At 40.6% G+C, this 27570-nt stretch overlaps 1 protein-coding gene and 1 pseudogene across 3 annotated transcripts in view; both read left to right on the top strand.

Annotated features, from left to right (window-relative positions):
* Positions 1-27570, top strand: part of ralgps2 (Ral GEF with PH domain and SH3 binding motif 2) — a 177126-nt gene that overhangs the window by 46922 nt on the left and 102634 nt on the right. Inside the window, exon 2 of one of the 3 annotated variants that reach the window (XM_057353280.1) lies at positions 27375-27570. The exons of the other annotated variants lie outside the window; for them this stretch is intronic. The gene's annotated coding sequence lies outside the window, so the exon portion shown is untranslated. The remainder of the gene's footprint in view (positions 1-27374) is intronic. 3 annotated transcript variants of the gene reach the window in all.
* LOC130566106 (uncharacterized) lies at positions 439-27496 on the top strand (annotated as a pseudogene).

Here is a 27570-nt window from a genome sequence, read left to right as displayed (position 1 = left end):
GATATGTACTGAATCGTGAGCTGAGTGCATCGTTACACCCCTAATCATTGCCATTGCTTTTTGCCGGCATAACAAATAAAATTTGTTCTAAAAATAAAAAATATGCCACTTACGTACTCTTTGATTAGGTCTTTTGGATTTTCCCCAATGTGAAACACACGCACCTCATCCAAAATTTGAATTAGTTCACCAGTCTTCTCACAGGTTGCTCCTCCTCTTGAACGGATCACTCCTGTTAGATTACCCATGTATGCATCGAGCTGGGCAAGAAACATGTCTTCCGTAGCTGTAAGCCTATGGAACTCCGCATTGATCTGAAATTAAAAAATAAATATGAACCAACAACAACAGTCAAACAAAATTGTATTATACAAACCAAAATAATGTATTTGTCAAGTAACACCAGAAACTAACTTTAACCTGTTTTAATACCTCAGAATGTCTGAAAAGCGCAGGCCACCTCGCCTTGAAGTCCTTAACACTGGGCTCCTGGTTCACTACCCCTTGCCACCTGTATGCAAATTTGAGAGCCATTTTTTCCTTGATAAACCTTTCATTTTGCCTTTTGTCAACCTCTGTTAAAAGTTCAAGTCTTTCTTTTTCAAGACTTTCTTGAGTCTCTCCGACAGGCAGAGAAGGGTAAAAGTTTGCTTCTGCACGTTTTGGCCTCTTCACTTTTTTTGCAGAGAAAATTCATATTATCTATTATCTACTATTAGGATTTTTTTGTAGAAATTACTTGCCATATACCGCAAAATGTCCTCAGTAATCAATAAACAATCAATAGCTCCAGGTCCTAAAGTTGCAGTATTTTTAAGTGGTCGAAATGTGTTTGCTATAGGTCAATTTTTTTTTTTCAAATCTGGACCTCTTCTAAACAATTAAGGGTGTTTTCACACCTATGTATCGATTGCTTTGTTCCAGAACCGGGGGTTAAATCACTACAATATTGAAATTTATTTTAGTTCGGTTCGCATTCACAAGGCAATATTTCCAAACGGACCAAACTTTGTTAATAAAAGTCACGTGCGAGTAAACTCTCCTTCGATTGGTCAGAGTGCATCTGTTTATTTTCCGGTCGATAATGAGCGTCAGCTGCGCGTTGTCACGCATATCTCACGGCGGAGCTCGGGAAGCATAAAAGGAGGAGAAGGACGAGAGAGAACCAGGCCTGGATTTTATGTTATGTTTTATTGTGTTTGTGTGGCCCTATGTGTGAAAACGCCCTAAGATTCTTTTCTAAGGATGAAGCAAAACACCTCAATCTGGTTATCAATCCTGGTCCTCGAGACTCCCGCTCTGCATATTTTGTAAGTTTCTCTTACCCTTTAGTGTTTTGCTCAATTTAAATCAGGTGTCTTAAACAAGAGAGATCATGCAAAACATTTAGAGCGGGAGGTCGCGAGGACCAGGATTGAGAAAGGCAAAAGAAGCTAGCGTTAAGCACACCTTCTCTCACTCTCCCCACCAAACCGGAAGAGGAGGAGGCACAGGTTTGCTTATCAACAATAATTGGAAATATTCCCCACTATCTTCCCTATGCAACAACCATTCATTTGAATACCATGCTGTTAATATCACTTTTCCCACTCAGCTCAGTGTTGTTGTTTACCGCCCCCCAGGTCCTCTTCACAACTTCATTGAAGAGTTAGATGTGTTGCTCTCATCATTCCCGGAGGATAGCGGCCCTCTTGTAGTCTTCGGGGACTTCAACATAGGGCTGGGCGATATGGCAAAAAAGTAAACTCGATAGTTTTTTTCTATATTGATTGATAACAATATTTATTTCGATATATATTCAATTAAAAAACTGTATTTAAAAGAATCTATTTTAAATACAGTTTATTAACAAAAGTTAACCTTTAACCAGTTAAAATTAAATTAAATTAATGCACTACACTAATTAATGCATTAATGTTGTAACACAGAGGATATTAGGCCATAAACAACATGTATCAGTTCATTCAGTCTCATTTTGACTCAATTGACTCGTTAAGTAAAGGGAGTGTTCATTCAATACATTCAACCAATGAAAGGGCTCCGTTACTGCGTACATTCGAACGCTATTGGCTCAGCAGTGAGCACCTGCACACATACATAACGCTGCAATAATATCTTGCTCGAGTAGTGGGATTCATTCAATGTATTCAGTGAACCTTAAAGACATCTCACATAAACTGTAGTACATTTCTTTAATCATGCAAGCATCTTACATACAAGGTTCAATATTTTAATGTGCACACAAACTCACTTCATTACATCTCTAATCTGCACAGGGCAGCGCTGGTTTGCTTCATATGCACCAGCTCATGTTAGCAAATATGTTAACGATGGATATAAAAACGTTTGTGCTTGAGTTTCGAAGTAACGTTAACTCGCTTGCAATTGCGCCTCAAGTTTGTTTTGTTTAACCGGCGATTGCGAAAAAAAAATAAGACACTTGATAAACCGCGTGATGACAACTCGAGGTTAGTTTCACCTTTGTTTCTGCTTCCAGTAATGTTTTCCTCCTCATGTTGAGTTTTCTTTGCCAAGTGCAGTATGAAATGGACTTTGTACATTGACGCGCATGATAAAGGCTGCACGCTGACTGACTGTTGTTGCGTTTATTTCTGCGTTCTGTTAGACTGTAAGAGTAATACATATCGAGTCAAAATGCCAATAGCTTATCATCGTTTTTGAAATACATTCTATCGCGATTCGATATGATATCGTTTATCGGCACAGCCCTACTTCAACATCCACCTAGAGAAACCCTATGCCTCTGACTTCCACACCCTCACCGCCTCGTTCGACCTCACGCGCCTCGCCACAGCCTGTACTCACAGATCAGGAAACCAGCTTGATCTCATCTACACCCGTAACTCCACCACAGATAACATTCAAGTCACACCTCTTCACATTTCTGACCACTTCTTCATCACTTGCAACATACTCCTTCCTATATGCACTACACCAACACCACCACCCGTTTATTTTAGACGGAACCTCCGCGTTCTCTCTCCTAGCACCCTCTCTGCTAAAGTCACATCCTCTCTTCCCTCCAACTGTGCATCTCTAGATGCTGACACCGCCACCGACACCTTATGCTCAACACTTACATCCTGTCTAGATAACCTTTGTCCTCTGCCCTCCAGCCCGCGCCACCCCCTCCTGCCCCTGGCTGTCTGACATCCTCCGTGAACAACGGAGTACACTCAGGGCTGCTGAAAGGAAATGGCGCAAGACCAAGAATCCTGCTGACCTAGGGGACTACCAGTCACTACTATCCTCCTTCTCTGCTAGTGTTACCACAGCTAAAACGTCTTTCTATACCACCAAGGTAAGCAATGCGCCTTACACTCGGCAGCTTTTCAAGACGTTTAACTCTCTTCTTTGCCCCCCTCCTCCCCCACCCACTTCATCTTTGACCGCGGAGGACTTTGCTGTATTTTTCACTGAGAAAACATCATCCATCAGCGAACAATTCTTAGCACCTCAGACCTCTGTACACACCTCCCTAACTTCAAACATTGAACTCTCCTCTTTCACCCCACCGACTGACACTGAAGTCACCAGACTTCTCTCCAGCCACCCCACCACCTGTCCCCTTGACCCAATACCCTCCCATCTCCTTCAGGCCACTTCCAGCACAATCGCACCTGCACTCACACACATCATCAACACCTCCCTGCTCACCGGCACCTTTCCATCCACATTCAAACAGGCCCAGGTCACACCCCTACTGAAGAAACCCACATTGGACCCCTCTACTACCGACAGTTACAGACCTGTCTCTCTCCTCCCATTTATTGCAAAAACACTTGAAAGGGCAGCTTTCAACCAGGTGTCGTCCTACCTATCCCAGAACAAACTACTGGATGACAAGCAGTCTGGCTTCAAAACAAACCACTCCACTGAGACTGCACTGCTATCGGTCACAGAAGCACTGCGGCTAGCCAAGGTGGACTCTAAATCCTCGGTCCTGATTCTGCTAGACCTATCTGCAGCGTTTGACACTGTCAATCACCAGATACTGCTAGCAACCCTGTCATCAATAGGAATCTCAGGCTCTCCTCTCCGCTGGTTCAAATCCTACCTCTCCGGCAGATCCTTCAGGGTGTCATGGAGGGGCTCGCTGTCCACTGCCCACCACATGATCACTGGGGTCCCTCAGGGATCGGTGCTTGGACCGCTACATTTTTCCATCTACACGTCATCCTTGGGACCTATCATACGGGCACACGGCTTCTCCTATCACTGTTATGCTGACGACACCCAGATCTACATCTCGTTTCACCCAGACGATACCACTGTAGCAGCTCGCATTACTGCCTGCCTAGAGGACATCTCGGCTTGGATGAAAGAGCATCACCTCCAGCTGAACCCTGCCAAGACAGAACTACTCGTGTTTCCGGCACACCCCACGGTGCAACACAATCTCACCATCCGACTTGGCAATACCACTATCACTCCTTCCAAAACAGCCAGGAACCTCAGAGTCATATTTGATGAACAGCTGTCCTTCAATGATCACATTGCAAAGACAACGCGGTCATGCCGATATGCCTTATTCAGCATTAGAAAGGTTAGACCCTATCTCACTGAGCATGCGGCACAACTCCTTGTCCAGGCCCTGGTAATCTCAAGGTTGGACTACTGCAATGCTCTCCTTGCTGGTCTTCCTGCAAAGGCTATCAAACCGCTCCAGCTGGTTCAGAACGCAGCAGCATGCCTCATCTTCCAACAACCCAAAAGGGCTCATGTGACGCCCCTTTTCATCTAACTCCACTGGCTACAGGTTGAAGCCCGTATCAGATTCAAGTCACTAATGCTTGCCTACAGGACTATCACTGGATCTGCACCGACATACTTTCACACCCTCCTACACTCCTACACCCCATCAAGATCCCTGCGTTCAGCAAACCAGCGGCGTCTTGTACTGCCTTCCCATAATTGCAGTAAATCGCTTTTCCGCTCATTCTCATTCACAACTCCTTCCTGGTGGAACATTCTTCCTAATTCGGTCCGGTCAACCACATCTCTCACAACATTCAAAAAACGACTTAAAACCCACCTCTTCTGTGAATACTTGACAGACAAATGAAGGAAAAAAAACCCAAAAAAACTAGCTTTCTCTCAACAGGTAGTGGTCTAGCTTTTGTTAAAACTAGTAACTTTGTATTGGCACCTATTGCATTATTGCTCCTGTATGACATATCGCTTATTGCTCCTTATACTCTTTGTAAGTCGCTTTGGATAAAAGCGTCTGCTAAATGACTAAATGTAAATGTAATGTGTTTACTTAGGCCTTTAGACGTTCATCGTAATTTTGCCGATCAAATCGATGCATAAATGACAGCACTGGTGTAAGAAACACAAGAACCCGTAACGTGAAAAAGTGAGAATCCTTTAAGGCTCGACCGTTGTCCCTCTCCTCATGCGCATCCCGCCCACGCCATTTCAAATATCTCGCGCTGCACTTAATACGATAATAACGATAAATGAGACATCTACTTTAATTTAAACGCATACTCTCAAGGTCCAAAAATATATTTTTACTTCACAAATGAGTAAATGCAACATATTGTATATTTAGAGTCTTAACTTTAACATAATTTAGCCTGGCGCTAACCTGCATAGTGCAAACGTGAGGTCGAGCAAATTTATTTGCAAAAATATTCAAGTATTCACGATTTCGTCGACATTTATGCTGACAAACAACTGAAAAACACGCTCAAACATTACATTATCAACTATATCATGAATTTAAACAAACTTTCAACTTACTTTTTCATCTGTGTGCGGGGAGAACAGAAAATGGCTGCCGAAGAGAAATCTCAAGTCCACAGCTCATGCGTCATGACTTCAGAAAATACATCTGACGGGTGATCCTTAAAGTGAAATTTTACGTTGGCTCAAAGGGATAAATTTTAGTAGTAGTGTGTCTGCGTGTTAAAGTTGAAAGAATGTACAATTTTGAGTTACAATTCGGAACGCAGAAAGGCTAGATAGTTATAGTAATCCAACATAGACCCATATTCACTTTTTACAGTGTATGTTGTTCTTTTACGAATTATATTATTATTCTGTTATACACCACGTTGAGAAAGCGATTGGTCACTTCATCTGGGTCAGATGGCATCGTACTATCCTAGGCAGTTTTTGGCCTGAGTAAGCTGCCATGTGGACCAGATTTTAACCCAACGGTCTGACTTCTCAAAGCTATGTTATGGAAACACAGGGGCCTATAATGGAGCTGACTGACATGTATAACTGCTGCTCATGTGGAGAGAGCGATTTTACTTATAACATGTCTATGTGGGTCACCCGATCTTGGCAATGTTTGGGTGCCAGAATGCATTGCATATGCCAAGACTGTTTATGTCGTCTGTCTTTTTATGTTATTTATGCTTTCAAACGTTCAGATTTCTGCAGGATATAAGGCTATATAAACTGTTAAGTGTATATCAGACTGTGTGTTAGCCTGTGGGTAAGTCACAGCTCCTTCCCATGAGCCTCCCTGCACTCTGCTGTTCGCCATATGGAGATGATGAACTTGGACTGTCCTTGTGCTCTGGTTTCTTTAGTCTTCTCCTTTTTTCTGTCTTTTGTCTCTGTCAGCCTTCATACTTCATGTCGTCACCCTTCCTAAATCATGTTGATCATTGTGTGGGTATGTGAGATTGCTAGATTGCTATTGTTTTAGGTTCCAGAATGCGCCTAAAACAGTCGCATTTGCAACCAATATTAATTTTCAAGTTATATTTTTGTTGTGGTCGCCAGTGGCGACCGTGCAAATTTGCTCGTTTCCAACGGAAGCGCCACACTTTTTAAAAAAAACGACTAGCTAGAGAGAGAGCTGCGCAGGTCTCAGGGAAGGTGCACTTCCCGACCTCAAGAGGTGCTCTAACTGCAGACGCGACCGACTTCCAGGCTGGACCGACGCCCGGTTCAAGGTCCCCTAGTAGCAGGAGCTGTGCGAGTGACTGGTTACACAAGCAGTTTCCCACATGCTCGGCGCCAGCACTCTGCTCTCCGTTTATTCGACACTCAGTGTACCAATGCTGAATGAGGCAGCACTATAATAAGCGCTCGCCAATCTCCGCAGAAAACTCTGTGGAATTCCATGGATTTTAGAGCTTGTTATTGACAAATAGACACACACCACGTGAGCGTGTTACTAGTATGCGCTGTTTGCTGTGACGGATTTGAATGAGCCTGAGGACGAACAATGTGATATTTGAGACTTTTAAAACTAAACTAATTGCTGAGAAGTTCAGGGAACATATTTGTTGTAAGACACCGCTGTATCATTTCAAATCCATTCACAGCAAGAATGAACAACAGGCGAATTCTCTTGTTAAGTTTTATTTGAAGTTATCTTTACGTTGGGTTCAAATGAATTCAGAGGAATTTGGTCTGGTGTATTCAGAGTTTAATCAGTCTTAGCAATAATCAATAACACTTCTCTGCCTTTTTAAATAAGCAGAACCAAATCTGCTGTCAGATGCCTTTAAATGCATAGACAGGCAGCGTTTGAAGACTTTTTGAACACATTTACACACATTTATATTTGTGTACAAATGTACATTTAAAACTATTCTGTGGAATTCTGCATATTTTTCTCAAATTTTAGGGTGGAATTGACAATGATGCAAATGATGCTAGCACAGTTGAGCAGGCTAACGTTTCCACATCTGACATGCGATGTTGACTGTGAGTTTATTTCGTTTAAAAAAGCAGTTTAGGAAATACGTTCTCGCCAATGAGTGATGTGGATGTTGTCACGTGACTGCATTTTGGTTCGTTTCAACTGGTTCGGACCAAAGCAATCAGTGTGGTGTGAAGGAACCAACACTGCTGAAAAATGCTACAATGTATAATTTTTTGCCATTTGCCTGGACCAAATGAACCGAACTAAAGGTGAGAAAGCACCCTGAGAGAGATTAGTCTTCTCTGTGTTGGGTTCTTCACACTTTCCCTTCAGAGAAGTGTGCATTTCATTAGGTCGCCTCAGTTTATTGCCAAAACCTCCACGTGTTCACAAACAAACACCTTTGAAGCTATATTAGTGAGGACCACTTTTATAATGTTTTCACACTAAAATGATATTTAATATATAGTAAACATACCTCTCTCACAGAAACCTTTTGACATTATGAGATGTAAAACAAATCATGATTTGATCAACACAATGTCATGGCAGTTCATAACCATACAATTATGTTACAGCAAATTGTTGGCTAATTTATAGGAATTGATACGATCTCATTTGTAGGCAATGTTTTCTTACGATCTGCATTTACATGATTGTGTAGATATGAAGTTGCTACCTTGTAAAACGTTATTTTCATGTGGGATCAAGTTGGATTTGACTGACTTTTGAGGATTTACATAGCAAGGGTCAGATGTTTATCATTTGTTTTTTGACGTGCGTCACAATATACCAGTATTGAGAGTAATTTTTAGTAATTGTATTGATAACCGTGATTTTTATATTGTATTAGTAATACACGCATATGATAATATCCTGAATTATTCAGTGCAGGTATACTCTTACTCATAGCAGGTAGCAGTTTTGCACCCTTTTAACATTTTGCTTTAAGAGCCACAATTATCTTAACTCTCTCCCTCCCTACATTTGATAAGAGAGAAAACAAAAAATAAACAAAATTAAAGATGAGCTTGACTGATAGCATTTTTTAGTTAGTGTAAATAACAATAGATGATATTGTTGTTGTGAATTCTTGTGTGGCCATGATAATCGTGTGGTGAAAATCTGACATTGTCACAGACCTAGCGTCACATTTGTTTTGACATTTAAAAAATTGTACCCCCCACACAGAGACAGAATTGTGGCTCATTGTCGAGATTTCAGAACTGTCTGAGAAAAATAATATGAACACAGGCCTGTACAATAATCTCTCATACTATTGTTTGGATTGATAGCATGCAGATTGGGAATTGAGGCCTGTATACTTTCTCAGTTTTGAGTTGTTTAATTTTTTTCTCTGCCACTGCTGGTAAATGTCCTAAAGTTTCTGCCTAAAATCATACACGCATACACACCCACACAACCACAGAGACTGTTTTCTCCTAATTTGAATAGATATAAAGTATTTTGGGAGCAGAGTAAAATACCAAAAATCTCCCTGCCCTTTTATCTACAGTGGCAAGAAAAAGTATGTGGAATTATTTTGGAATTTCATTGTTTTCTGAATAAATTTGTCTTAAAATGTGATCTGAGTTTCATCTATGTCAAGGGTATTGACAAACATAATGTGTCTAAAAAAAGAACACAAAAAATTCTGATCTTTCATGTCTTTATTGAACACACTCATTCAACATTCAAAATGGCAGTGGGAAAAGTAAGTGAACCCTTAGAATTAATAACTGGTTGACCCCCCCCCCCTGGCAGCAATAACCTCAACCAGGCGCTTCCTGTAGCTGTGGATCAGACCTGCACATCGTTGAGGAGGAATTTTAGCCCATTCTTCCTGGCAGAACTGCTATGTCATATTCTTTTGACGTCTCATGTGTATGGCCCTCTTCAAGTCAATCCATAGCATCTCTATTGGGTTGAGGTCTGGGCTCTGACTTGGCCACTCCAAAAGGCAGATTTTGTTTTTCTGAAGCCATTCTGTTGTGGACTTTCTCCGGTGTTTTGGGTCTTTGTCTTGTTGCATCACCCACCTTCTACACAGTTTCAGCTGACGTACAGACATTCTCACATTATCCTGAAGAATTGTCTGATATACTTGGGAATTCATCTTCCCCTCAATGATTCCTAGCTGGCCAGGCCCTGTTGCAGCAAAGCAGGCCCAAATCATGATGTTTCCTCCACCATACTTTACAATTGGGATGATGTTTTCATGATGATATGCCGTGCCCTTTCTACGCCAGATGTAGTGCTGTGTGTTTTTTCCAAATAGTTCAATCTGAGCTTCATCAGTCCACAAAACATTTTGCCAATACCGCTGTGGAGTGTCAATGTGCTCTTTTGCCAACTTCAGGCATGCAGCAATGTTCTTTTTAGTAAGCAGTGGCTTCCTTCGTTGCGTCCTGCCGTGGATACCCTGCTTGTTCAGTGTTTTACGTATTGTAGACTCATGAACAGAGATGTTAGCAAGTTCCAATGATGCCTTCATAACTTCGAGACCAGACAAAGACTGAATCTTCTGTGATGGCTTTTATGTGGGTGCTTGATGAGTGTGGTGATGAGAGGCAGGTGTGAGTGATCAGAACTCAGTGACTGCGACCGTGTTAGAGGTTTGGTGAGAGAGCCTGGCGTTTCCGTAACAGTACCCCCCCTCCACGGCCCGCCTTCGCGATGGCCTGCCTCTGACTCGTGGTGCGGGTCGACTGGGGTGCTTGTGGTGGAAGGTGGTGAGAAGAGCGGGGGGATACGTGAAATGATTGGTGAATACGGTATGAGGGGGAGATTGATTTGTCTGACTATGGGAAGGGGACAATTTATGTGGGACTTGGTATTGGTTGGTATTGCAGAGTCTCCCTCCACCTGGCATCTGCCTGGATTCTTTGGTGCCGATGGCTCTCTGGAGGTGATGGTGGGCGTTGTCCCAGACTCTCGCTCTCTCTGAAGCAGTGATTGATGGAGGGGACCTCAGACGGTTCCCCCGACCAAGGAAACGGGTGGCTGGTAGCTGAGTATGCACTGGAAGGGGTTAACCTGGTGGTAGGCTGACAAAGAGAGTTCTGCGCATACTCGGACCAGCAGAGGAACTGGCTCCAGGACTCCTGGTGGTCGTGGCAGAATGTCCGAAGGAACCTCCCGATTTCCTAATTTTTCTTATCGGTGGTATCTGGAAGTGGAACTGGGTGAAGAACATGGCCCAGCGGGCTTGGCGTGGGTTAAGGTGTTTTGTTTCTTTCTGGAACTGTAAGTTCTTGTGATCGGTATATATGAGGAAATGTTGCTGCCAACCCTCCAGCCAATGTCTCCATTCTTCCTGTGCGAGCTTGATTGCTAGTAACTCTCTGTCACCGACGATGTTCCGTTCCGCCGGGGTGAGTTTATGAGAGAGCACCGCTCTGGCCCCAGAGGAGGAGGCGTCCACTTCGACGACAAAGGGCTGTGTTGGATCGGGTTGTCTGAGGAGCGGTGCTGAGGAGAACTTCTTCTTGAGGAGTTTGAATGCCTCTGGGGTCAAGGGAAACCAAGACAGGGATTTGGGCTTGTTCCTGAGGAGGTCAGTGAGAGGAAGGGCAATGGTACTGAAATTTTTGATAAAATGTCTCTAGCGTTGGCGTTGAAGCGTTGGAGGTCTTTTACTGTGGATGGTTTTGGCCAGTTGCGTACTGCTGCCACCTTCCCCTCATCCATGGTAATGCCTTCCTTGGAGATATGATAACCGAGAAACTGGATGGATGACTGATGGAAGCTGGATTTTTTCTGTGTTGAGGTAGAGGAGGTGCTCTCGAAGGTGTTGAAGGACCTCCGCAACGTGGCACTGATGGTCTTGGGGGTTTGATGAGTAGATTAAAATATCATCAATATAAACTAGCACTGTGGAGTGCAGAAAGTCTCTAAGTACCTCGTGCATAAAGTCTTGGAAGACAAGGGGCATTAACCAGTCCTTATGGCATGACAAGATATTCATAATGACCAGTGAGTGTTACGAACGCCGTTTTCCCACTCGTCGCCCTTTCTAATACACACTAGATTGTAAGTGCTGCAGAGGTCCAACTTGGTGAAGATGCACGCACCTCTTAGCTGTCCCAGTGCTGCTGGGACAAGGGGAAGTGGATAACGGAATTTAAAGGTGATCTTGTTTAGTGCCCGGCATCAAGATTCCACAGAAGACTTTTGTTGAAGGGTATCCAGGTAGGTTTGCAGGTGAGCATCACAGGTTTGAGTCTGTTACCGTATTCGAGACCAGACAAAGACTGAATGTTCTGTGATGGCTTTTATGTGGGTGCTGATGAGTGTGGTGATGAGTGGCAGGTGCTGTCTTTTCAGCGTTTTCTGGTTGTTCTGCCGAGGCTTATAACTGGCTTCTGCCTTGACATGTCACACAGAGCCTCAGGGGTCCTCTCAAACAACTCTCGAGCAAAAAAACTGAAGACCCGGAGTAAAACATAATCTGTCCTGCCGAGAGATTCAAACGCTGTGTGCTTCTCTTTGTCCTATGTGGCAGGCTGTGAACACACACATACAGAGGCGGAGAACGATGTATTTTCTATATTTAGTAAGTTCAAATAAATGTTTAGAGGCTATAATGGATCCTGTCTGAGCCTGTCATGCAGCATTGTCTTTTTGTGAGATTTTGTGGCGTTTTTTGTGTTGTTTTTATTTATTTTTTAATTTGTCATTGTATTTGTCTTTCAGCTTGACACCTGTGGCTGAAAATAAATAAATAAACTATTAAATTTTTATTGGCTGTGACAGTGATACTTTGATACTGTGAATTTAAAGTCACCATGAAATCAAAATGTACTGTTTTTTATGGAATATTATGGTGTTTTTATAAACGATTTATCTGTGGACTTATTAACATTTATTTATAGTTTATGCGCCCAGATTAACAGTTTTTTGTTTCAACCAGAAATGGCGATATCCATTCAAAACTCACAGATTGAAGCTTTTCCATGCAAGTTTACAGAATGTTTTACTGTGGAAACAGTGTGTTGTGCTTTAGCTGTTAGCATGCTAATTAACGCATCATCGTTAAAGCTAATCAAAACAAAATGTTGATGAATGACTTGTCAATTAGTCGACTATTATGACCCATCCCTAGATAAGTGCACGGTTATAGCACAGATTTACTGTGGTGCTTTGAAAACATAGGCATGAGAGGTCTCAAGGAGAACGGAGCGTGGGGCACAGAATTGATACGACTGTTTGTTTAGTTGCAGCTGTTTCTTCTCCTCACACACTCCCACAGACAGACAATGAAACATTGTTCAGCGACTGTCAGATTGAAAGGGAAAAATACAGAATGATAGAAAGTGGATACATTATAGTTGCTATCAGGAAAGGGAGTACATCAAAGCTGTTTCAGACTGCATTTTTCCTTGAGGTGGAAAAGTTATGACCTTGACTTTTTGTTGGGTTTCACAGGATAGAGGTTTAGTGAGAGTAATACACAATACATCTGTGTTGAGATATTTAGTTGAGTATGTTTGGTATTGCACACATTGTCAGACCTTTTAACAACCATGTTCTGTAATGTGAGTTTCAAACAGACAAAAAAACAGTCAGTGGTACATTTCAGGATGATTTACATTGATGTCAGATCACCTTTTGTGAGTAATAACATTATTATTGATGTGTAGGTCTTGGCAACAAATATGATAGTTTTGTGAAATTATTAGGGGTGTAACGGTTCAAATTACTCACGGTTCGGTCTGTGTCACGGTTTTAGGGTCACGGTTTCGGTTCGGTTCGATTTGTGCTATGTTCAGGGAAAAGGGACTACTGACAAATAAAAATAAGAACAAATAATCAAGCTACAAGTAACAGCACCAATAAAACAACAGAGCAAAGCAGAAAATTAAATAAGATACTGTATATATACCTTTTAAGGTAGAAATGGATTAAAGTAATCAAATAAAACATAACATTGCATATGTACAAATTAAATAAAGACGAATCATAATTGAAGTTACAGAAGCTATTGAGTCACAAGCAGTGAGTGATTTCCTTGACGTTTAACAGACAGCAGGAATATGCTGCTGTGGCTTTAAGAGGAATGAAACACATCCAGAACACTGATACTGTACACATGCGTTGTTTTTCATCCGTTTCGTCCGTTCACTTAAGACATAACCTATTATGTTTGTTAAGATACTCGACAAGAGGGGCATGTTGACCTACTTTGTGTGTGAATTTGTCCGTTTAAGCGCTTCAAAGACAACTCAATATTTGCGCCATGTCTGAGACTTTCCTTATGCGCGCTTCGGATCTTCTCACAGCGCGCAAGCGAGTTTTCTTCTGCATCATCTTGTACTTAAATGTTTAAATTGGCAAGGCTTGAATGAGTGTAGTTTAAACAGCAACATGTGCTGTTCAGGCCTCAACTGCACTCGCACGCTCACAACACCCGGGTGATGAAAGCAGAAATGACTGGTCATATTACAGCATACGTCAATCCTATTGAAATTTGTCTACGTTATTTGATTTGTTTTAGGTATTAAATGTGTATCCATCCACAAACATACATTAGCTGAACTTTGTCAGTCTGTTTTATGCATTATAATTTTTAACGAACCACATTATAAATGCGTCGTCAGATTTAAGATGAGCCGCGGTCCAAGCGCGTTGGACCGTGTGCCGAACCGTTGGTGGAGAACCGTGCGGTTCAATTATTTACCGAGAACCGTTACACTCCTAGAAATTATACATTTATTTAGCCTGTGTATTTGTTAAATATAAGTTACCATATTGAATAGAAGCCCTTGGTTTTCAAATATTGTTAAAGCATTGGTTTAGAGTCTAAATTTGGTTGTGTGTAGTTTTGTACATCCCTAGGGCAGGACTTTTTAAGACTTTTTTAACACACGCACACGCACGCACGCACGCACGCACACACACACACACACACACACACACACAGCGCGAGAGCAAACGGATTTGGGTCACCAAGAGTTTGTGTTCCACTTCAATGAGCTGCAATCTTTAAGGGGAGTTTGCAAGCAATGGACATTTTTAGGGACTCCCCTCAGTTAATTAGCCCGACTGAACAGTTTCAATCTCAAGTACAATGTGGTAATTTCTTATGTACAATAATCTCCACACTTTGTCTGAAAATGTCTGTCTATAGTGCACTTCTAGGAGAATTCAGTTTATTAGCTGCAGTTCAGCTCCGTTTAAAATGTAATTTGTTGGGTTTTAATCTTGCAGTAAAAACCCTTGTGCAGGGTTGAAAACTATTTGTGAAACGGGGCACGCTTCAGTGTTTCTGCCATGGCACAGCGCCACACCAAAAATCCTCCCCACCACCTCCCCACCTGACGCTGTGTTTCCCATTCATTCCTAAATTATCCACCCATTGTTGCAAAATTAGCAACTCTTTCACTAGATTTAACGACTTGTTCAGAAGACGCGTATAATGACAAACTCAGCATCTTTTTGAATAAACCTTATCTTTCATAAAGTGGGATACTGTTGTCTGTATTGCCTCGCGAGCGCGAAGTTTCACTTTCCCAGTGCAGGGATTGTCTCTCTCGTTGTCTACTCTGTGCAGTGAATGCCAGGGAAAAGCAGCACATTCAGTTCACCGTACGGCATCCGACTTGTGAAATAAAAGAGTACAAACAGCTTTCCAAAACCTGTCACTGTTATCGACTGTTTGGAAATATAAAACATAAGAGGATACAGCACCAAAATATTATTTTCCTGGTGCTCTGTATTGTGAATAAGTCACGGCTGAAGGCCGTGGTTAGGCACGACACGAAGCAGAATGCTTGCAACACCTTCAGCAGAGACTAATTCATAATAGACCACTAGCCTTGATTGCCTTTTTGCTTTTATGAAACTGTTACCACACAATACAAATATTAAACCCCCAAAAAGTACCTATGTAACTGAATGAATGAATATGCATGTGAGAAGACATAGTTACCAATAAAATTCAGCAGGAATCAATAAGTGTGCATGTGCTGAAGTAGGGCTGCTCGATTATGACAAAAATCATGATCACGATTATGTTGGCCAATATTGAGATCCCGATTATTTAACACGATTACTCATTAACTTTTAAAACAACATAGAAAAACGAAAACTTGGCTTTTAAACTGTGAATTCAACTGCAAAATAAATGTAAAGAAATAGCACAGCTGAGCCACTGTAAAGGAAAAGGGTGCACTGTGGATTTATACCACAAGAAAAGAGAGGATCCTTGCAAAATGGAATGCAGCACAATAATCGTTTTGCCTCGATTGTTTTGTTTTTGTAATTGTTGAAGGCCAAAATTGGCGATTACGATTAATTTTCGATTAATTGCACAGCCCTATGCTGAAGGTTGGCGTGTCAGCAGTCCAGTAAGTGGACAGCAGCGGGCCTGTGTGCCTGTGCGTGGATGCTGATAGAAGACTCCCGTGGGACAAGTGCAGCTGGCCTTAGCCAAGATCCGCTGCCTACTCGATTCACTTTTCATTTTTCTTCTCTCGTCTAGCAGTTTTTGTGCTCCCTCGTATGATTTATTACACTGGCTCGACCGTATGCCCCATTCCTGTTCCTCTACAAGCTGAATTCAAAAGCCTACAGGAAACTTTACAGGAAATAAGGAATTTTAAGAGGAAGAGGCAACCGCTGTGCCAACCGGCAGCAATAGGAAGAGGCTTATAGCCTTAATGACTGACACACGGCCATTGAAGACACAGACAAGCATGTGGCCAAGAGAGGAAATTATGAGTTTATCTTAAGTGTTTTGGTGTGTTAAGGAGATCAGGTTAATGAAACCTTATAATCACGCCCAAGGGTCAGGCTTTGGCTGGTCAGCAAGTCCCTGCAGTTAGATGCCAAAACAATGCTTTCTCAGTCAATCGTCATTGGAAAGTAGCTGTGTATTCAAAGAATAAAAATAATTATATTATCTTATCTGTGTCTGACTTTATTTTTCTGTCACAGCTAAGCATAGTCACTGGTGGGACTGTGAATGTTCATGTAGTGCCACCTGCCAATCAGCAGTCACTACGTAGTACATGCAACTAAATAGTCCACTTGCAATCTGATTGATGGCTCAATTTTTAAATGCTTGTTGCGTTTTATCCCCAAGGGTTAAAAGTGGAAGCAGGGCTCTAGACTAACATTTAAGAGAGGTGGCACTGGTGCTACCAAGTTATTCAGTTGGTGGCACCAGCCCTTAATTTGGTAGCACCAGAGTCATGGAGTGAGGCAAGAAAAAAGAATCACTAAAACATTCAAATGTGTTTAATTCATGAATAAATCAAATAGAAATTAATAAGTCATTGTTTATTATTTAATTATTTTTATTGTATATGTTAACACTCTTTCGACACTTTACCATATTCAAAGCACATGTTTCTTAAAGCTACTTTCTTCCTTTATTTGTTGTGAACAACTCATATATGAGAACACAATTCCTTTAATATCAGTGAGTGTTTTTTGGGCCCGTCCTTTAACGTTAACATTTTGTATGCTTTGCAGTATTGTTAGAGAGCTTAACACAATAGTATAGTGCTAAAAGTTTAAACACATGTTTCCTGCATTTGCTTCACATGCATACAATACACGCAACATATTTAGTTATCTTTGCTGTTTTTTGCTGTATCTTAGCTGGGGAAATTCTTGTATTCTGTAGGTGGCAAAACATTTATTTAGGTTGCAAGATTAAGCGCTTCACTCTGTCTTTGTCGGTCCTTCTGCTTCATCATAGCATGCCCGTCTTACACCCGCGCATTAGGCTACATCTTTGAGGGCGGTGGCACTGATAGATAAGTGAATGGTTGACGGAGGGGAGACAGAAATGAGTGACTGAATGCGCCGCTTGCGCAATATAACATTTCACATTATAACATGTTGTTTAGCTGTGGATGTTTGGGCTATGCAAGTTAATTTGAGCTAGTTTTTGAATGGCCATTGACCTGGAGAATTTTTTGTTATGCTGTGGTTTTGTTATGCGAAACTGGCAACCCTAGCTTTGCACTTGCGCAGAAGTTCTGTGCGGTATATCATGTGCATGTATGTGTAAATACATTTTTAATAGTATTGCAACATTTAGGGGACATTTAAACAGCACTACAGTGATATCTGCCCTGATATGAAAGGTGTGTGTGTTTGTTTTCTAAATCACCCTGTCACACCATGTCATCAACATATTCAAACAGATTCTGAAGTGTTTAAAATAACACATGAAGAGAAACAAATTTAGAAATCAATACTAGGGCATTCAAAAGGAAGTCCTGACCCTTCAAATTACTCTGACTGCATTATTGAATATTGATCCACTGATTTGAAGTTGAGTTTCAGATATGGTTGCCATGACAGCATGTGACCATTAATAGACATGTCAGAGTTTAAAGGTCATACTAGTGGATCAGTTTCCAGCCTTTAGTAAAGCTCCAGGCTGTGGGTTCTTCCCTATTCACAGGACAGGAATGACATATGGACCCCAAACTGACCCTCAGCTTATTGACTAGGCTTTTGGTATGTTGTTCGGTCAAGCTGTCTTCCAGCTGGGTGTGATTAGAAGAAAATCAGCAGAGGGTTCAGCTAAACCGAACACATGCTTCCAGGATCGCATGGCTGTTTTATGACAGCTCATCAAAATCAAACATTCAGCCAACACACAGCTCAATCACATGAACTCAAAGATCGAACTCATTCACTACTTCCATAGCTCTCAAATTTCTTTCAAATTTGTCACATCAAAAGATCGTGCCAAGTTCTATATCTAAAGCGACAATGCAAGAGAAATTCACATGACATGCGTAGTAGCTGGAAGTGTTTTTGAATTCAAGAAACACACCTGTCTGAAGTAAAGGCTGTGGTTAAGAAATGCTCTAAATATTTTCTTGTTATATTCTACAATGTTAAGCACAGCAGTAGTACCCCGCTTGTAATTGTTTAAAGCTTTTATGTGTCTTAAAAATGGCGGTTGGTAACATGTTTTTTAATGCAGCTGCAGATGTTGTCGGGGACATTAAACATTATCACACTGAGAAATATGTGATATTATATTTACAAATGATTAAACCAATTTGCCTGTTCATGACGTTTGAACGTCGTTTCTTACTTTAAAACCCAAAACTAAACGGCTTTTCCTCGCGGAAGGTCGGCATTTGGTAAAAATGAGCTAATAAAATATATCAAATTCACATTTTATGTCCAGTTTTTTTCTCATGTGGCACTCCGCTTCACGTCGGGTCCTGATCACACTGTCGGGGCTTATTTCTGTGATAACCGTCTGCCTGTACATGATCCCTTATTGAACATAGTTCTCGGAGGTTTGTTTGTGATGACATTGATGTTGAGCAACTCTGGTGTAGTTGGTTTATAGACTCATGTTAGCTTTTTATTTATGGTGATTGTAGTTTTCAAATTTCGCAAATGTTGTATTCATGTGTGAAGATTGACAAAACGTGTTGGTCTCATAAACGTGTTTTTACCTCAAAGTTTCTTTTTTCAATAATCTAAAAACCTGAAAAAATCGTATGGAATTTTTGTTTAGGGAACCAGTGTGCCACTAACCTCTGGGGATCGCTTACAAAAATGCATCATCCCTGCAGCACTCTTAATTGAGTGCAATGACTTTTTGTAATATCAAGCAAAGGTTAAAATTTGCTTCCTGCCTGTCAAATCCCAGCCCTCCCCCAGTGTGAACATCTATTTGGGATAGGCCAAAATGGTCACCCAACAGGAGACTCATCAAAAAGTGAAGTTGATTACAGAGAACATATTTGTCTGATTGACACTCCCTCTACAGAGAACTTCACAGCACTTTTTCAACCAGCTGTAATTGCATGAGTCACTTTCATATTGTCATTCCACACCTCTATTCTTGAGTACTCCGTCACAAGTTGGCGTCTCTCAGCTGGGACTTCACAGTTTCTGGATAAAGCCAAACAGCACAGCGCATGTGCTATATCCACATACACTTTATTCACATTCACATTATATTGCTTCACACGCTTTCACCTGCTCTTTCTAAATTTCCTCTCAAGATAATTCCAGTTGGCCCTCAGGGCCAGTGGGAGACTGCGAGACATGCATGAGCCTGATGGACAGGTACAGACAAAGAAACGACACATAAAACATAGTCACACAATCAGAGTAACAATACCCAGTTAAAAGTTGGTGTAAAAAAGATAAAAAAAATTGTCCAAATCAAGCTTTGCTCTAAATCTAATCATGGACAAAAGTGTGTAAGTCTTAGATGCAAGTGGAGAATAGGGGATAGAAAGAAGTGTTTCATTTAATTTTACAGTCTTACCTATTAAAATAACTACATGTACTTAAAACGGGTTAGGTTCAGGGCTGAAACTGAATTACATTACCCGTTACTCAGGAAGTACATAGTACGTCAATATTTACAACAGGATTTTGCGTGACTATTGCGCAAGGTTGCGTCACGTGCGAATTAGCATATTCATGGCGTCATTGCGTAATAATACTTGCGTTTACTCTCTAAACTGTTACACACACTAGGGTACTTTAATACATCTTAATGACCAATAATGCTGTCGTTTACATATGTTATGTGTCTGTCATCTACATATGTTATGTGTCTGTCATCAGACATAAAAGAATAATTACAGACGATTGTTCATGTTTCTATGTCCAGTCAGTAACTTAACAGGTGCTTAGAAACGCTGTTTTGTATTCATTCATTCACTCACAAGTAAGCTGCGGTTTGTAATGTGCTGTTTCTCCATGCTGCTCACTGAGTAACGGAGCAGACACCAATAAAGAGAGAAAGCAAGATATCGCGGGGCAGTACCGGTGACATTGTTCCACTGGTTGAAAGAAACTTTTTTTCAAAATGTTGCTATGTGCTTTTTCTGAAGTAAAAAAATTGGTAAACACTGCAACACTGGTTTATTTTCATCATTTTCATTTCATTTATTTATATAGCACACATTAACACAATAGAAGTTGACCACAGTGCTTTACAGAGCCAGCATAAGCAAGAAATACATAAACAACAGATGACTAAAATAATTTGGTGGGCAAGAGTATCAAATGCTATGGTCTGAAAGTATTAAAATTACTGAGTTGCCAGAGTCAGTAGCCAATAAGACATCATTCAGCACTCGTAATAGTGCAGGTTCAGTACTATGATTTGCTCTGAAACCAGACTGAAATTGATCAAGAATACGGTTTGTCTCATGGAAACTCTGTAGCTGCAGTAATACAGTTTTTTCTAGAATCTTTTATATAAAAGGCAAATTAGAGATGGGTCTAAAATTTGATAGATCAGTACTATCTAGATAAGGCCTTTCAATACTGGTCTCACCATTGCATGCTTACAAAAGACGGGAACATAGCCTGAGAGAAGACTTTTGTTAACAAGGGAAAGAATCCATGGACCAACACTATCATACACCTGTTTAAAAAAATGAGTAGGAACAGTATCAAGAGGGGAGGTCGTGGACTTCAGCTTAGCAACCACGTCTGTCAAGAGAGGTATGGTCACTGGCTCAAACGAATACAGAAACCTAGCAGGCAGAGTAGAATCTTCGATATACGCATACGAAGCAGTTATGGACTGCCTGATAGATACTATTTTATCTACAAAATATCTCAGGAAATTTTCACACACAGCAGCCGATTCAGTCAAGACAGTGTTGCCTACTGGGTTAAAAACAGAGTTTAAAATACTAAATAGAGTCTCGGAGCTGTGGGAGTTTTTAGTGATTAACTCAGAAAAGTAGTTGGACTTAGAAGCTTAGAAGCGTGTTGGTATGATTTTAAAGACTCCCGAAATATTTTGTAGGACACAGCTTATCCTTTTTCCATCTGCGTTCTGCTCGTCTACAAGTTTGTCTAAGATGGCAGGTGTGACTGTTCAGCCATGGTTCAGAGTTACTTTTCTGTATTCATTTTCTCTCTATTGTAGCATTAAATGTTATACATAACTTTTATTGCAGCGTGCCACGTATGTCATTGACTTTGCAGGACCCACAAACGTTCTTTATAAAAATTGTATACATGTCTAATATATTAAATGTATATGCACCCACAAACGCTCGAAGCCAGAGCTCATAGTGGGGCAGCTAGCAGCGAGCGTGCACTAAGCACACAGTGGGTAAAAGCACCAACAGCAAACGCTGGGAGTGAGCGCAAACAGTGGAGGCACAGCAGGCAAAAACGCAGGCAGTGAGCGCACACATCCCGGGCAGCTGCCTAAGATTGCAGCGGTATGAGCTTGGCTATGCTGCAGCAACAACAAACGATCAACCCGTGTAGTCTTGTGGGCGTGGTCGCAATTTGAAAAATGTAAATCCTTTTTATTGCAATGTAAGAAGTTCCACTCTCCAAAACAGCGTGTTTGGAGTTTGATTGGATAATAAGAACAAATAACTGGCCATTGTGGCCAAAGCGCTCCGTTTGACTTTTCCGAGATCTTCTACTCTTCCCTGTGGACGACCTCTGACCTACTTTCTGTACGATCTGAATTTCTGCGTTTTGAATTTTAGAAAATTGAATTTGATGTTCCGAATTTCTTCTTCATCTTGAAAACGTGAGGCTGTATTAAAAAAAAATGGATATTTGCAATCTAAGAATTCAGAGCAAAAAATATGTTGTTTGAAAATGCATGCCTATAAAACTCTGCTTTAAAAGTAAAATTTAAAATGTTCAATATTCAAGTAAAAAAAATTCAAATTCGAAATCAAAATCTAATTCAAAACTATTTTAACTCCCATATAATATTCAGTTTTGTTAAAAAACACTTGTCAATAATTCAGATTTACGAAATTCAAATTCAGGTTGTTTTGTCATATTTCTGGCTCCATATTTCTGATGCTTAATTTTTTTATGTATGCCTGTGAGTGCGCACCGCACGAGTGACTGTGATGCATGCTTTGCAGCTTCAGAACCAATGCAGCAAAACATCTCAAAATAGAGATCGCTATGTTAATTTGAAAAGTGTAAAAAAAATCGATTCATTTTGAAACTATGGTGAAACAAATTAGAATGTGGCGGGTCGCCATAGTCTACGTAATAAATGGGAAACACTGTCCTTAGCTGTAATATCGCCAAAAGACCTGTAAAGCACACATATATGGCAGACCTATCATCAGCCTTGCACTCAACACCATTTGTCAAATTCCGTTGCTTCTGATCAGCACTCTACCAGAACTGTATGGTGTGACCTTGTCTTTTTATAGTCTCTCTCTCTCTCTCTCTCTTTCTGATAATTAGAGTGCTGGCAGGCTGGTCGTTTCTCACCTCCTTTTCATACACACACATATAGACATGCACAGTCTGCTGTTTAACAAGCTACCCACTACTGTCTCTGTGGGACAAGCATAAACTTCCTTTTCCTATACATATTTGAGGGATGACTGCATTTCATGTACTGTAGCTGTTTGAACTCTCTCTATTTCTGTCTCTGTGTAGATTTCCTGCTCATCTCCAAACATCTTAAACTTTAAAGGTGAACTTTTAAAATATTTTCTCCTATTTCGGCTTAATATGCATACAACTTTACGTAAGCCATTGGTAAGCCAGTTGATTGAATTAAAAAAGTGAGAATTTGTAGCACTTTCAGACTGATTAGACTGTTTTTCAGCTTGATCTCATGGGAATTCGTAACTATTTTACGGAGTGGCTAATTTGTATTAATTTGTACAATAGTACAAAAACTTATGATTATTTAAAAACGCCATACTAAAGCCCCTCCCCTAACCCCACCCCTAAACCTAACATCACTGGCATGAAAGCAAATTGTACTAAAAAAACGTACAAATAAAATCTTACGAATTCATATGAATTAGCCACTAGGGCTGGGCCAAAAATATAGATTCTTGGATTTTAATCGATCTTCAATTTAAAGAAACAATATCGGGAAATCCCCGAATCAATTCTTAATGCACGTGCCTCAGAGAATATTATCTGTATTTCTCCTTATGTCCAGAGATTCGAGTTGAATTTTTATATCTGTTTTATTTCTTAAACATGTTTCAAGTTGTTCATGATTTCACATTTACAGTGTTTTTTTTATTTTTAACAGTAATGTTTGGTTACTCAAAGTAAAAGTAAATATCAATTGAAAACGGGCTCTACTATTAACGTGAATGTGAATTTCATTAATTTAGCTGAGCAGGGGGGTTTTAGTTACCAGCATATATATTTCAATATGGATTCCATGTCTGCAAAACTAATATTTTAAATGCAATACTGATAACTAATCGATATTGAATCGAATCTAAATTTAATCTAATTTAAACCATATAAATAAGAATCAAATCGATTTGTAAAAATGGTCTCTCTCGAACCCAGCCCTATTAGCCACCTCGTAAAATAGTTACGAATTGCCGTGAGATTGTGTTGATTTTTTTCTCAACCAGCCCAGCAAAGTCAATTCAACCAATAGTATGAGTTGGGGTGTGGGTATTATCAGTTTGTCTGGCCAATGGCAGCAGAGGGAGGGTTTGAGAAACCTGTTTGGAAACCAGCATTGAATGTTTTGTAGGACAGTTTTTAGCTTGGGTTATTGCTGAAATTCTAGCAGATAATGAGTACTTTTCCACCATCGCGCTGAATCGTTCTCGTTGCTTAATCGTTCCACTCCTTGCCGATCCATTAGCCAGCCAGTACGTAAATGGTTTCATTTTCCACCACAGGGCTGATAACGGATATTTTTATAATGTAAACACAAACGTGTTACGCGCTGCCTTGGGAAACACAAGAGACTGAGCTATAACGGCTCTGCGCGCATTCATTAGCACGATTCAGCACGGTCATAGAACCGTGCTGAAAATTCCGAGCTGAGAACAGTTTGTAATCGAGTTGTGTTGAACCAGGCTCACGTGGAAACATAACTGTAACCGTTTCAGACTGTGCTTAGAACGATTCGGCACGATGGTGGAAAAGCGCTCAATGTTTCATCAGACAGATACACATGTGCGCACACACACAAACAGTGTGAAAATATGTTGTGCTGTTATGCATGTTTTTTTTTAGGATGTTGATGAAAATCTGTTTTGTAAGACGCTTCAGGCTCATATCACTGAAGCATGAATTTTATTGTCAGTCCATGTGCACACATACAGTTTCTCAAGCCTCAACATTTCTCATTTGCTTTCAGTTGAAGGAACATGCGGCTACAATGCATCTTTTTTATAATGTGTCCTCACTATCCCTCCAAATTAAGACACACTAGATGAGATCACACATGGCTGGATGGCATTTAAGGAAGCAAATATTGAAGGGAAGGCCATTCAACTGTGTCACACTTGCTCCTGGCTATTTAGAAAAGTGGGACTCAACACAAAATATGTCTTGATGAAATCGCTTTCATTTTGAAGCGTTGGTATTTGAAAGTCAATTACCTTAATTGAAATCAAATCCATGGGAATCAGTGTGACTCACCATCTCATATTGAAAAGGAATTAACTCCAGTCACTGCTAGGGATGCAAGATAATTTTTTTAGTTATTGCAATGTTTTGCAATAACTGAATAATTTTAGTACTTGAAAAATAATACATAGTCAAAGATTTAAGTTGATGCAGATAGCATAGAGGCTGGAAAGAAAGTGTGAATCGTTCTTTACCAGGCACAATGTGAACTGTTTGTTGGTTATATTAAGTAATGTTTAAAAACAGAAAATGATATAAGTTGAATTTATTTTACAACCCTTAAAGGTGCAGTGAACTGGCCGTTTTATTGTTTTATACTTTTGTCTGATGTCTACTTATGACGTTCGCGTGGTTTTTACATTCGAAAACATCAAAATCAATAAGTAATAGGCTATTTTCTACCTTGGTTTTGAGGCCGGCTGGAGAAACACTCGGTTTTTAAGGGCGGGCCGCATAGAAGACTTGGAAGTAAAAGCCCACTGCTATGATTGGATAGCAGCTTGCGTAGTTGACTTAGTTGGAGCCTTCTGTGAATTTGGTTAGACACGTAACGTTACGTAACGTGATTTTACTCAAATTTACGGACTTATTTCCCAGATGTGATGGCAAGGCTTTGCATATAGTTTGTATAGCCTAGTTGTATGGTGTTTAGTGATATATGACCGTACATGTCAGCATTGTTATAGTTTTCATGATAAATAAACAAACGGTAGACTCCCGGCCAAAACGACAGTGTTGGCAGATATGGATATGACCTAGCACCAGAAATAATATCAAAACACTTCAAAACAACCTCCATTATTCGCAAACGGTGGATAAAACCTTGAAAAATGATATATGAGCCCGCCAAATCACAGCGATGCCGATTACAATTATTACAAATGACTAGAGGTCCCCATGTAATACTATCAGGGCATATCAAGTGATCTCTAACAAAGCAATACTGACGCATAGTACAAATATGTTTTACTCATAAGATTGCTGCGCCATTCCTATCGGATCCAATATTGTCGGCACAGCACTGCTTTTTAATTTTAGTATCTCCGCAAAGACTTGTTCAAGGAATCCGCGTTGAAATGAAGCGAACAAACGCTCAATGTTTTCCCCCGTGAGCTGGAACGTCTTTAAAAATGAACTTCAACCACGCATTCCTACTGTCGGAATCCGAAGGAAGGTTATGCAGCGACTGTGTTCTTCCACAACCAGGTACTGCACAATATTTTGCGAACTTTAACGGCATGATGCTTACACTCGCTCTATCTGGTTCCGTGCAGCTTGTGTTCAGTACTGCCATGCGCGAACCAGTGGGCAGGGCTCGAGAAGTAGGCGTTGATATTCTTCTTTGGAGGCGGTGTTCAAATAGATAGGTGCATTCCAGAACCTGCCGTTCGCTGAGCCTCGTGTCAATAACAGTTGTTATTTCAGTAACAAGGGCGTTTTTAGGTCTGACACTTACAGGATGTTCACTTGAATACGATTCCCTCTTATATAACAAAAGCTAGGGTTAAAATTGTGGTCCTAGTTCACTGCACCTTTAAGTATTATTGTGTAAGGCACACATTTTTTGGGGGGGGGGGCTTTTTGCTTTGATTATTCATAGACTATAGTTCAGCATCAACTGAAGGACATTGCATTTATTATTTGAAGGATCTGTTTTGATCATGTCGTGACATGCTTCCAGTGTGTCAGATGGCAGTTTTTGTCTTGTCACTGTTGATATTTCTTTGTTTGGAACTACTATACTATTGTTCTCTTCCAGAGGCTATAAATGTGAATACACAGAAACACGAGTTTGTTGTTATTGTAACATAAAGGGAGTACACTAAAACACTTGCTCTCATTTTCATCTTTGCTTACTAGACCACAAAAGATCATATTTTACATTTTAACGGTCTCCTCTTATCGTCTCCCTCAAGGCTTATTCCATAGGGTGTGTATTCTTTCTGTGTCTGTGACTGTCAAATGAAATATGGATGAACAGGCCCCGGAGGAGGCCGAGAGCCAAGTTTTGAAAATGTGTGTGCGCTTATGAAAGTAAGCGGAAAAAGAGGGTTAACTAGCTGTCTCTGAAAACACACCATGCTCACATTATGTTTAAGTCTTTGCCACATATTTACTACTGCAAGTTTGCTTCAAATAAACTTTGCTTTAATAAACTTTTTTTTTTTATGCACATGTTACTAATAGAAGAGATTTAGTCCAGTTGATGTTATGTCGAAGTTACGTCTTTGTTGGTTCCTGTATAGGGCGATGAAAGACTGAATGAGCATGCTTTATGGGTCTAGGGGAAATGCATTTTAATGAAGGTGGGAAAACTGAGTTGTTGTTCACTTGTTCATTCCATCAGGCTTAGTGTCTCTGTTACACACTGTTTCCCCGGCAGGTTACAACAAGACAGCGACACCTCCCACGCTCGTTCTCATCCGGAGCTCCATTTTGCCTGTCATTCAGCCTCCTGTGTGTCTAGCGAGCGTCTTAGCACAATCTCTTTCAACAGCTTTCTGAAGTCTGGCAGATTAATCTTTCCTTTGCAAATACTCATCCCAACATTCTGTCTCGAGACAGACACACGTGGAAAG

Source organism: Triplophysa rosa, linkage group LG15 (assembly GCF_024868665.1).
Source record: "Triplophysa rosa linkage group LG15, Trosa_1v2, whole genome shotgun sequence".
Taxonomy (NCBI): domain Eukaryota; kingdom Metazoa; phylum Chordata; class Actinopteri; order Cypriniformes; family Nemacheilidae; genus Triplophysa; species Triplophysa rosa.
This window is presented reverse-complemented; position numbering and strand designations above follow the sequence as displayed.